The following is a 12,225-nucleotide window of genomic DNA, read 5'->3' on the forward strand; positions in this document are numbered from 1 at the left end:
TCTTTTTACATGGTTCCAGACACGTTTGTAATCCCTAGGACATGTCTTACCATATTTCCATTTTTATCATTCAGAAACAGCAACATACATGATAACATTTTAATAGTATACTTCTGTTTGTCTAAACTTTATCAATAAATCTGTCAGGAGTACAGGACTGTGTCCTTCAACTGCTTTTAAAAAAAGATGACAACAGACATCCTTCAGGCAATCTTAGTGCAATGGTGACTAATGCTATAATACTAAATAAATCAATGGGGGAAAAATGGTCTGCATGGGACCTTAATATTTACCCTAGACAGTAAAGCTAGAATTCTACAAAATACCTGAATGCTTGGGTAAAGTAGCAGACATGTCAACTGAATCTGAGAGGCTGGCATTTGCTCTTAGTGGTTCCAACTGTGGGGCATAGAGTTGGCATGTGCAAGGTAGAATAAAGTGAAGTGGTGTAAGAGTGTGTTTACTCACTTTGGGCACATGATGCAGCTCAAGGAGAAATTCTTCTCACATCTCAAGCCTGAGTATAGTGACTTAACTCCTAACTAATGTAAGAAAGTCAAGAGGAACTCTAATAACTGAAGGGATGTTTCATTTTTGTTTCAGTTTGATTTTTTGAAGTTTAGGTCAAAGATAGTATGAACAATTGCTAAAATGGAAAGTTAATGCAAATGTTCCAGGTGTTACATGGATTTTCAATTTGTTAAATAAGCTAACCTCCTATTAAAAGGAGCCCTGAAAACTTATGCTTTCTACATATTTACCATCTCCAGTCCAACAATTCTTAATGGTGATATGTGGTCTGAAAATGATACACAGGTGATACACATCATACAAAAGTTAGCTTAAATGTACTATAAGACTATTAAAGCATCATTGCTACTGACTGAAATAATACCCCCATACTTGTATTTTAAATGTAGTATGCCACATGTAAATGTTTGGAAAATTGTAATTTCAGCAGATAGAAGATATATATGCATATATACACACATATATACACACATACATACACATATATATGGTGTATATATATATGAAAGGTGTGTGTGTATATATATGTGTGTGTGTATGTATATACATATATAAAAGGTGTGTTTGCATATATATATATATATATATATATATATAAAAGGTTTTCAGTTGAGTATTTTTCCATTATTTCATAAGCTGATATATGCAATAAAGTGCTTCGGGACAATTCTGGCCACCTAGAACACCTTTGACATGAATGAGGATTGCAGAATCATGAGATATGACATTTATTGAAAATGTTCTTCTGGAGCATCACCACTATCTATAGATATCAAATAAAGCAAGCAGACAAAAATAACTCCTCAACAGAGCCTACTCCTACAAAGGAACACAAGACATGAATCCTACTAACATTACAGGGAGTTCATATGCTGAAAATCGTCATTCAAGACATTCACATTCCCACAGTGGTCACACAGGCTGGCTGGTGTATGTGTTCCATCTCACTGTATCCATCAACTGAGATATAAATCAGTTAATCTTATTGTAGTTGAAGTCTGTACACTGAAACTGCTCTCCTCTTCTGCTTTTAATCAGAGGGTCTAGAAGACATTACACACAAACAAATATAACATGGAGATGATACAGAAAATATATGCTGTAATTTATGGGCACATCAGAAGCTACTTCGTCCAAGATATGTTTCCAACAAAAGTCCATTCATTAAACCTATGGCATAGAATTATTACCTAAAACAAAATACAAGTATTGATGTAGGGATGTTATAAACTGGGAAGTATTGACATCTCAGTATAAGAAGTTTATGTCTTGTTGATTATAGGAGTTTCTTACATATGTCATGCACTGTTATTTAGGTCTTACAAAAGAGTGAGGGACACTCTACATCTTAAAGTAATTTCAGTTTCTTTCATCGTTACTTCAGTATCACTCTCCTGCCACTAATTCTGTAGGTAGTTTTCTTATATCCCATATGAAGGATAAAATCAGAAATTAGTATACAGAGTAATACTATTTTCAGTACCACTGTTGTTTGGGGTGCATTCCAGAAGCTACACCAGTTTAACTGAAACCAGTTTACTTAAAAATAAGCGCTGATTTTCTTTGAAGAAACCCTTCTATCAACCCTTCCAAACTGGTTCAGAATTGCGATTGTGTTTTCACTTGGGCGGCTTTGTGTGTAGACTGCATTTCTGATGGCCTCTATGGAAGACAGATACTGGGACGTAGTGAGAAGCAGCAGCTCCTGGCTGCTGCTGAATTACAAGCTCAGCCAGAGCCAGGAACTACTGCCCCTCAAAGAGGCAAGTGCTCCTCCAAGGGTGGTTTCTTCCGCAATAACTCCCTGTTGCCTGGACTCTAGGACTCCCGGATGCCCAAACAGAGGGTTTCAGAGGGTGCCACGTTTATGATGACACCGCCTTTCGTGTGGGTCTGTGACTCCTGACTGGACGCGACGCTGAGCAACCTAATGTAACTTTGAAGTTGGTCTCGCTTTATGCAGAGGTAGGACAAGATGACCTCCAGTTCACCCTTCCAACCTGAATTACTCTGTGACTCTACATATAATTTATTTTAACTGAGCCTTTGTATAACTAGTGATAGAAAACATACCATGCTGCTGTACTGTGTGAAATGTAATGGATTTGTTTCTAGTGGAACAAATTCTAATGCCGTTGTTCAGCTTTTGCTCTGTCCCTTTTCATGTTTATACCCTTTGGTAACATTACTAGTAAACCAGTAAATAGTTTCTTGTCTTGCAGGGCTTATTTCAGCTCAGTTCCTGAATTTGAAAAAGAATACTTAGGGACAAGTCATCTAAAGCAATGACTTCCAATAATTTATAGCTAATATTCTTAGAGGGAACATAGAAGTATTACTTTTCAATAACGCAAATTAATATTTTATGTCCTTTTCAATTAATCTGGGTATATAAAATTTTCAATTTTTATGATTTATACACAAAGCTAATTATAATCCATTGTGAAGACAGCTTTAAAAATCAATGTAAAAAATAACAGCTACGCATAAATGAAAGAGAAGCAGAAAGTGCAGCCACAAGCTATTACACATATAATGAAAATGGATTTATTGCCCAAGTCTCATATTACCTTCTATTATTAAACCATTAAGAAGGTCCCTTAAGTTTAATCCAAACTGGAAAAGACACATTCACATGCACATATATATGTCATTTCAGGCAAAAATTAAGGAACATTATGAAAATTAAAACTCACACAAGTAAGAAAATTATAAATTATGATTCCCACAGGTCTGAAGACAGTATGATGTATCAGTTGATAAATTATAAAATGTATTTAAAATGTCTGTGAAATGTGGAAGAGTCATGAATTACAGTTTTTAGCACTGGAACATACCCATACGAATTCAGTCCTAAATTTGTATTAGTCTAGCACATTCTTTGGGTCAAATAGCACTAGCCACTCAAAAATTCACATAAGCAGAGTCCCTGCAGAATAACTGGTCACTGAACACTTAAGTAATGGCTTATATCTGTACATGAAGAGATTCAAATATGCATATTTCTGGAGCTTTGCACCTATGTATTGAAGTGATTGCACATAATTGGCAATGTGATTATCAAATATGTTTTCACATACCGCATATAATTAGACTTACAGAAACACACTACATTTAGAATATTTTAATGTAGATAAACTTTGAAGATAAAAATGAAGTGTTATTAACAAAATGCAAATTGTTTAACCCCTAAAGTGCTAGCTTCTACTAATGGCATCTGCTGTATCTTTCTGTTGGTACAGGGATGCCCAGCCATGCAAACTCACCTCAGTGGTGAGGTAAAAACAGGTGGGATATGTTTGACAGGTTTTTTCCATCCCTGGCTAGTGCTTATGGAACAAGGATGTGCAGTTCCAGACTATGGGACACTGAAGACTCAGAAAGGAAGAAAAAGAAGACAGCAGGGTTAGCGCTAGAAGAACACTATTTTGTTGTAGAACTCTTTTAATATCTTTATCATTAATATAAAATGATCATGTCTATAGACAGATATCTGGCTAACTTCTAAGATGATACACAGATGCATATGGTAATCAGATATAACAGTGCATCTTAAAATAAGGAAAAAATTATATTTATCTGTTCTTTTGATTAAGCTAGTTTTCTGACTGGAAAAATTGGCCTTATTCCTGTTTTCCAGGATTTTTTGATCAAAAAACTTCTTAGCCTAACTAAAGTTAAGTCAGGCATATGCTACCTGTACTGATCATTCACATTTGTTAAACCGCTTTTCATACTATAATCTTATTCTATCTCTGAGAGTTATCATGAACAATTTACTGTATTATATTAGGCTAGCTAATATACTTAGGCATCTTGAAAGGATTAAGTTTAAATGAGAGGTCTGCCCTGTGGTACTGAGGAAAGAAAAAGAAGATCCTGCCTACTGAAGACACCAGCAAAATTTTCCAAAATAGTGGTTCCAAAAATGCTTTCAAAAGAAAGTGTAAATTCCTGTATTCTCCTCATTTTTTGCCATAAGCCCATGGTTGTCAGACACTTAATTAAAGGAACATATTTATAAAATCCCCAGACTACTTGTATCCTACTATTTCTTAGCAGTTGGAAGAGGGAATGATAATGAAGTTAGAAATATTTGGATTTAAATAAAATTGTTTTACAGCTTGTAAATTTTTATTTTATAATCATAAACTCCTCAATTTAAAATGTTTTAATGCCAACTCATTCCCAGTTATGTTTGCACATAGCCATGGATAACTCTGCAGGGATGGTAATTGTTTTACAGATCCAATCTGGATACTTTAATCACCATCAATGGTCTGCAGGCCACAGTGTGACTGCACAGCTGTAGGACACTTCTGTCCTTTCTTACCAGTGTAATTTTTACACTGTTTCAGCTTTTTATTTGGCCACAGAAGGATGCGCAATGTTAGTTGTTGGTATGTACATGCTTCTCCTCACTAAAACACCTTAGTTTCAGGTGCCCATAGACCCCCAGTCCAAAGCATCTGCTTTGACCGACCTGTATTTTAATCTCCTTTTCTGCCAGCCTAGGGATTATTCCCTCATTTTTTGCTGATTTTTAATCTGAACTAACACTCAAACAGTCTTCACCTTAATTCTCCCTCTGAATTCACAGTTATTCATCTCAAACCTGTCTCAGTGTTGAACAATTTCTCTTCCCTCTAGTATTTCTATTCTAGTCATTGGCCTGTCTCAGACTTCAAGACCAACAGATCCTACCCTCTGTTAAGGATTAGAGGAGCTATTCATATAGTCCTGCATTTCCTGCTGCAATTTGCTGTAGCAGGTTAAAATTCCCAGTTCTTCCACTGATTGCAGTTCCTAGCATACTTCAATCCCAGATCATAAGGTGAAATAAATCAGGGATGGAGACAGAAGTCTCAAACTGAGACTTCAAACTGAGTATGATTATTTAGTCTGCCACTTAAGGTACTAGTAACTTTTCTGAGCTTTAACTTCTGTAGGTTGGCCAGATTGGAGGTCATATGGGGAATTCTATTGCAGCCTCAGGTGTGAAGTAACTTACATCACTTCAGAAGTAAACCTGAATATCTCTCTCACTCAAACTATCCAGGAGCCCAGCTGAACTTTTAACTGATAACAGGACCAGTATTTCACAGATCTTGATAAGAAAATTTAGAGAATTGAATATTACCATTCATACATTTATATACCTTAGGGAAGGTGATCACATCACTGATCACATGCCTTTAAGTCATTAGGACGAACTGACAACAAAAGCAAAGCTACTGGTAAAAAGCTTACTTTTTGTACACCTTGCAAACAGTATGCAACCTTTCTGTTCTTTTGATACAGTTCTACTGAGATCTATCCCCAATCTAAAATCCTTCTTCATGACGAGCATCACTTTTCAAATAGTAGCTCCACTAAGGGCGTAGTTTGCAGAATTTATTATTGAGTAAGCATGTCACTTGAAAAGGAGATTCTGAGGAGAATGATAGTGAAGTAGTATCCTAGCTGTACCAAAGTGGGATTAGTAACTGAGGTGCTTATAGAACTATAGATGAATGAGAAAGAGTTAAAAAAAATCCCCACACAAGAGTTGGAGTCCTTCTCAGAAAGGACTGAATTGGTCTAAAAACTCCTGGAGCCATACATAAAAAATGTGTGGTTCTTGAATTCGAACTTCAAAGTATCCAGGCCATCTTACTGAAATGAATCCAAGAAAGGTCTAGTAAGAAACAGTAGCAACACAGAAAGTGGTAATGGTTTGGAATTTGCTATGATTTTCAGTAAGAAGTTGAAGGTCAGCTATAAAAGAAATGTTCAGACTTGTAGACAGTTGTGAAAGCCAGATAGAGGTGCTGGAAGTTGACCTATCATTTGCAATGCTTTTCTCCATTTTCTATCTGTATCCCACAGAGATCAGAAGTAAGATGTGAAAGACTCTGAGATCAAATATTACAGAAATCATTTTTTCCACCTTTGAGAGGGAAACTTCCTGGAAGATTTTTTGTTGTTGCTGTTTGGGTTTGGGTTTTTCTTTTACATCACATCCCAAAGGCTGGAAAGATGAACCAAAAAAAGTGTCAGGGAATGGGGAAGGAAAGTCTAGCGGATCATTTCTAGTATTACTTCAGATTTATTTCTCAGAAGACACTAAATTTTCTAGACTTCATGCAAAGTTGTGATGGGGATTTGGATCAAGTTAGACAACAGCACCTCTAAAGGTCAATAGTGAAGGAAAAGACAAAATATGGCATTAACAAATTTTCAGACTTGAGTGATTTGGTTTCTATACACAAGCAGAGATGCTCAGGATAGACTGCTAGTGGGATAACTTGTTTGATATGGACTTGCAGGTTAATGCCACTTGAAAGGAAGCAAAAGGTCTTTGTGTGAGGGTAATTTTTTTGGAAAACTCAATTTTTTACAGTGTACTGCATGGCAGAAAGGAGAACAGCTGCTAATGAGAAAGTGAAAACTGTCCATCAAGACTTCTGTAATTACTAACCTTTGTCTACTGGACATGAGGCAAAACAGTATTTTATGTAGTCTGTGACATTTTAGAATTATTAGGAAAGTGTTTACATTCCCCATATATCTAGGTAAGTAATTTTTGAAATTATTTATTTTATTTCTGTTTAGAATAACACATTTGATCTGTCCAAATGCTTATCAAATCAGGATAATTTCTATGGAAAGAAATGCAATCATTGGAGGAAGAAAGTATTGTTATAGTGCATATCACCAGGTGGCACTGCTACACAGTCTTCCAACTCCTGTATGTTACCATATAAGAAAGCTTTGGATCTTGGAAGGAAAACTGGTAGTGGTACTTGTTAGGTTTTTGTTAGGCAGAAGGAAGCATGTACCAGTTCCAGAAGAGACAGATCTCTGCACTGGTCTCTCTGATCAGAGTCAGTTCTTGAGAGGAAGTTGCAAATTGAGAACTCAGACATTGACTTGGATGTGCTAGTCTTAGAGAAAGGGATTTTATTGCATGCTATTAGGCTGCTCTTTTTTGAGAAAAAGAGAAGACCTTATGCAAATACAGTAGAGATATCTTTGTGTGATTCACAGTAACAGAATCAGTAACGCTTCTGCTTGTACTTGAGGCTGGATAAACAAGTGGAAAAGGTGGAGATTACATGCACATGATCTGTAATAAATCACAAAAGCTGCTCCATACTCTAGAGTCTGTATAAAAAATACTGCGGGATTCCAAGGCAAGAAAGGCTTGTAAGCAGGTCGAGAATTTTCTGTGCACAGAATTGAAATGGGAGAGCAATTTGCTGTGTCTGCCCTGCTGTATGCTTTCCTTGTGCTGTCTTTGTGTTGCAGATTCCACCTATTGTAGAGAGTGTACACAAACAACCCTATGCTGAGTTTCTTTGGGATTACAAAAACTCCTGCATTTCATATCCCTTGCCTTCTCCCTTTGCTGCAGGACCAACATTTCACAGAATCACAGAACGGCTGAGGTTGCAAGGGACCTCTGGAGATCACGTAGTCCAAACCCCCTGTTCAAAGAAGGTCACCTAGAGCACATTGCTCAGGACTCTATTTGCTGCTAGTAAGTCAATATTGCAGCCTCCAATAGCTGAAATATTTGTAACTCCACCCAAATATCTTCCCACTCACCACGTCCATCTGGCCATGTTGTAAAGCTGCACATATCTTGAACAACAACAGCAGCCAGAGGCATCAAGCTAATCACTGATCACCACCACAACATCCTTGCTACAGTTCTGATGACAACACGGCTCAGCAAGGCTCCCTCCTAGGGACCATCCCATTCTCTAGGCAGACTCCAGGAAGCCCCATAAATGGGTTCTACGTGCCAGAGATTTTCTTCATTAGCTAATGGACTGTAACTTAAACTGAAATTACATAATAGTTAGCTATGCCGTAGTGCAAAAGGCAAGAGAGAACACAAGCTTTCCCTCCTTAATTTAGGATTTGTAAATGCTCAGTGATGTCTACAACAGCAAATTAAACATGCTTAGGAACCTTCCTGGACACTGAGGCCAAATAGCATGAAATGGCCTGGCCTGCATCAATGCTATAATCTTGGTGACTGAACGCCTGTTGAAAGCTGTTCTGGGAATGGTTGGGCTCCAAAACTGTGCCCAGGAGTTGTTTGGGAGAGTGCTAGTTGACTCATGCCAAAGCCTGGCTAGAGCCTTTTTCATTCTTTACTCTGCTAGATGATCACATTGCAATGCCAAGGAATGATCCCAGGCACCGTTTCATTTTGGAAATGGTTCAAGAGTAAAAGATAATAAAAGACAGTAAAAGAGTCTACCTGATAGAAAGGAGATGTACTTGCAAACATCTTCTTTTGGCATTGGTCTAAAAAGTCTAGCTCAAAGTTTGTAGAAATGTTCTTATTTTCTGGAAACCATGTTCCCAACAAATGTAACTAAACAAAATTATCATAATATTTCTATGAACAGGAAAAAAAAAAAAGAAAAATGAATTTTAAATAGATGAGTAAATCCTGGAAGTGATTTAAGATGTTCTGTTTGTCCTAGGCCAGTGTCTTACACAGGTGGAATTATGAATATTCAAATCAGATTATAGGTGATTATTTCTCTCAAGAGGAAAACAAGCAGCAATGTGTAATGAATGACTTGCAGAAGCCATAGCATATGGCTATGCAGAATTAATATAGTATAGGTGTTAAAGAAATAGTAAACTGATACTATCTCACATTCAGGACATTGCATGAAAATAGCCCTGGTAACTGAAGGACATGTTTTAATTTACATCTTTTGTATTACAATCTCTGCTAGACTGAAAACATTGCTTCCGTATTTTTATGTTCTTACTAAAGGAAATAAAAACAAGCTCACAGGCTCAATATAATTATTACCTGCAGGCAAAGAATGACAAGCACCAGAAGTGACAACTAATAACTGGAGTAATGAATTGTAACTTTACAAGAAGATGGAATAGTGACTGTATAATGCATAAGTTACTTTAAAAGGAAGAATACAGCATTCAATATGCCATTGAAACAGAAGGTTCAGTAAGAGCAAATGTTAAAAATTAATATGACAAAAAATGGGAGGTTTATATACTATAAAACTTGGAATAAATTAATCCCAAAGAGATGACCGAAGTTAGCATGAGTCTATTAATGTAGCAGTTACAGTTTTGCAATTTGTATCCTTGTGACAAGAGAGACATATGGGACTCACTATTCAGTGAAAAATTGGTTTATTGGAAATCTCAACTGGCTAAAAGTTTTGAAACAGCTCAGGTCAAGCAGTGATAAATAATTTAAAGAAACCAATGTGAGGTAAGTGTCACTTTAATTTTACATTAACAGATCTATTAGATGTTAACCTTGTCAGACAGGTAATTGCTAAATGAAATCATACTTTTGTGCCTTTGCTTCACAGTATCATCTGCTTACTCATGCATTTTGTACAAACCCACTGACAGTTTCATATGCCCATTGCTTCAGACTAGCAATTGTTACATTTACTTTTAAAATAGATGGTAACTAGGCCAATTTTTGTTTTTAGTAACTCAGGAAATGTGTTGTATGTTACCTAAGAAGTGCCAAGGAGAAGGGACACACTGTGTCTGAATTTTAAAATAATTCCGTGTGCAGAGATTCACATCAGCAGTTCTGTGATAGAAATGACAGTAGAGCTTGCATGTAATTTTTAACAGATGAAGTTATTCTACTTGAAAATATTATGAGGAATAGATCACTTCAGGATTATTTTATTTGAATACTGGGTGAACTCAGACAACATAATATCTTGCAGAATTATTATCTAAGACATACATGAATCCTAAATCTTATTTGTAATTGTTTTATTTTGAAAACGACAGAAATCACATTCATAGTTTCTCAATTATGAGAGAGAAACTCTCTCAAAATTAGGTTGTCACTATCTTCAGATTTTCCTTACAGTCAAAGTCTTACTAGAATCTCACAAAGGAGTTAAATTTCAAAGGGAAAATGTTAGAGTTGAACTGTTTCTGCAGTTTTTGATAACCATTTTGAACCTGGTCAGGTTCCCATTGATTTGATGGGAACTGTGGTCCCTTATCATGCCTTCATTGAGGCTAATGAGTTACAGCCATTGCCTTCTGAAGAATCTAATTAATTTTATTAAAGTTTAATTCCACAGGACTTTGCACAGTAACATATACCTCTATAAAGAGAACATAAAATCCTACCAAATGAGAGTGTTATATTTTCTCTGTGCCCATGCAGGTGTAGATTTACCAGGGCTGGAGTCCCTGCTCAGTGGCATGTAACTCACACTCTAGACCCTCTTGCTACCATTCAAACTAGGACTGCTTTCAGCCTTACAGTATAACTGCACACACTGTACGCAACTGAAGAACCGAGTGGTATTTGGATGTATAAATGGGGCCATACTGTGTTGTAACTGTACATAAAGCATGGTCTGCAAATCATCATTAAGAATATTAAAATTTATCAGAAAAAGCCTGTCCTTGAGAGCTGCATGATCATATTGATCCATGTGGGCCTGCCCATAATTTTTACTAGTTTCAGAAAGGTGACAGTTTTTCAAAAGTCAAGTTTTTAATCTCAATCTCATTATAAAAGATTTTAAGTTTTTCTTGTACATTCTTTCTGTCCCATAAAAGTTATTTTGATTTTTGCAAGTCTCCACAAATCATTGCCTGTTTTGATTAATTAAAAGAAAAAGAATTTCAAATATAACTAAAGTTCACTTTTTCTGTTTAGCAAATTTACTTTTGATCTCCTTTTCATGGAGATGAAGGCATAGTATCAACAGTCTGATATTTCATAAGAAAGTCTTAAATTATAATAGCATTTCTATATCTTACTAAAAACATTACAAGAGATACTTCAGTCTAAGCCCTTCAGCAGTACTTTTATTCCAAATACAAATTTACCAGGACAAGCCTTACTAATGCTATTCTGTTACAGACACAATGCTATATTTAATGTTGCTTCTTTTTGTTGATATTTGCTTGTTAGGTAATGAACAGGCTGAGGTGAGAGCAAAATGCTTCTGCATCTTACATTTATAAATATTTATATTTCTCTGGGAAATCCTATCACCTAGTAAAAGAGAAAGGTTAAAAGGTGAAAGGTTAAAAGGTGACCTCATTAAATCCACACACTTGGGAAAGCATAGGTAGTTTGAAAGCAGGCATGCAAGGTAACAAGCAAAGCAGAGATGAGAGTCAAATCTCCCTAGAGAGAAGATGGCTGCTCTGTTCTGCTTACTGGCAAATGACATGGTGATTTTCCAGGAGAAAAATGTTTTTAAAAAGACATTCTATAATTAAAAACTTAGACGAGAAATCAGTTGTAATATGAAATGTTTTGCATAATTATACTTTATAATCTAGGAGTTATATGAGGCTTGTATTTGGATATGTTTATAATAGACTTTAAAAAAATACAGCTTAACTACAGACAAAACAGTGATTTTTCTACAAAACACTCCCCAGCTAGGTGTTACCCTTAAGTTAGAAATTTTAATGTCATTTGAAAAAAAAAAAATAATTTTCAATATGGAGAACTACATGGTTTCAAATGGAGGATTTTTGCAAAGATAGGGGCTGAAAAGATTAACTTTTTTAGCCTTGAAATAGCTGTTGAGGAATAGATGTTACTGTTACTTCAGCGGTCATTCAGCACGTGGGACTAGCTGCACTTTGAAGACTTCGGATGACCACAGGAAACAGCAATACCATTGGTCATTTAATCCGCAATTAATT

This window comes from Apteryx mantelli, chromosome 1 (genome assembly GCF_036417845.1).
Source record: "Apteryx mantelli isolate bAptMan1 chromosome 1, bAptMan1.hap1, whole genome shotgun sequence".
In the NCBI taxonomy this organism is placed as follows: Eukaryota; Metazoa; Chordata; class Aves; order Apterygiformes; family Apterygidae; genus Apteryx; species Apteryx mantelli.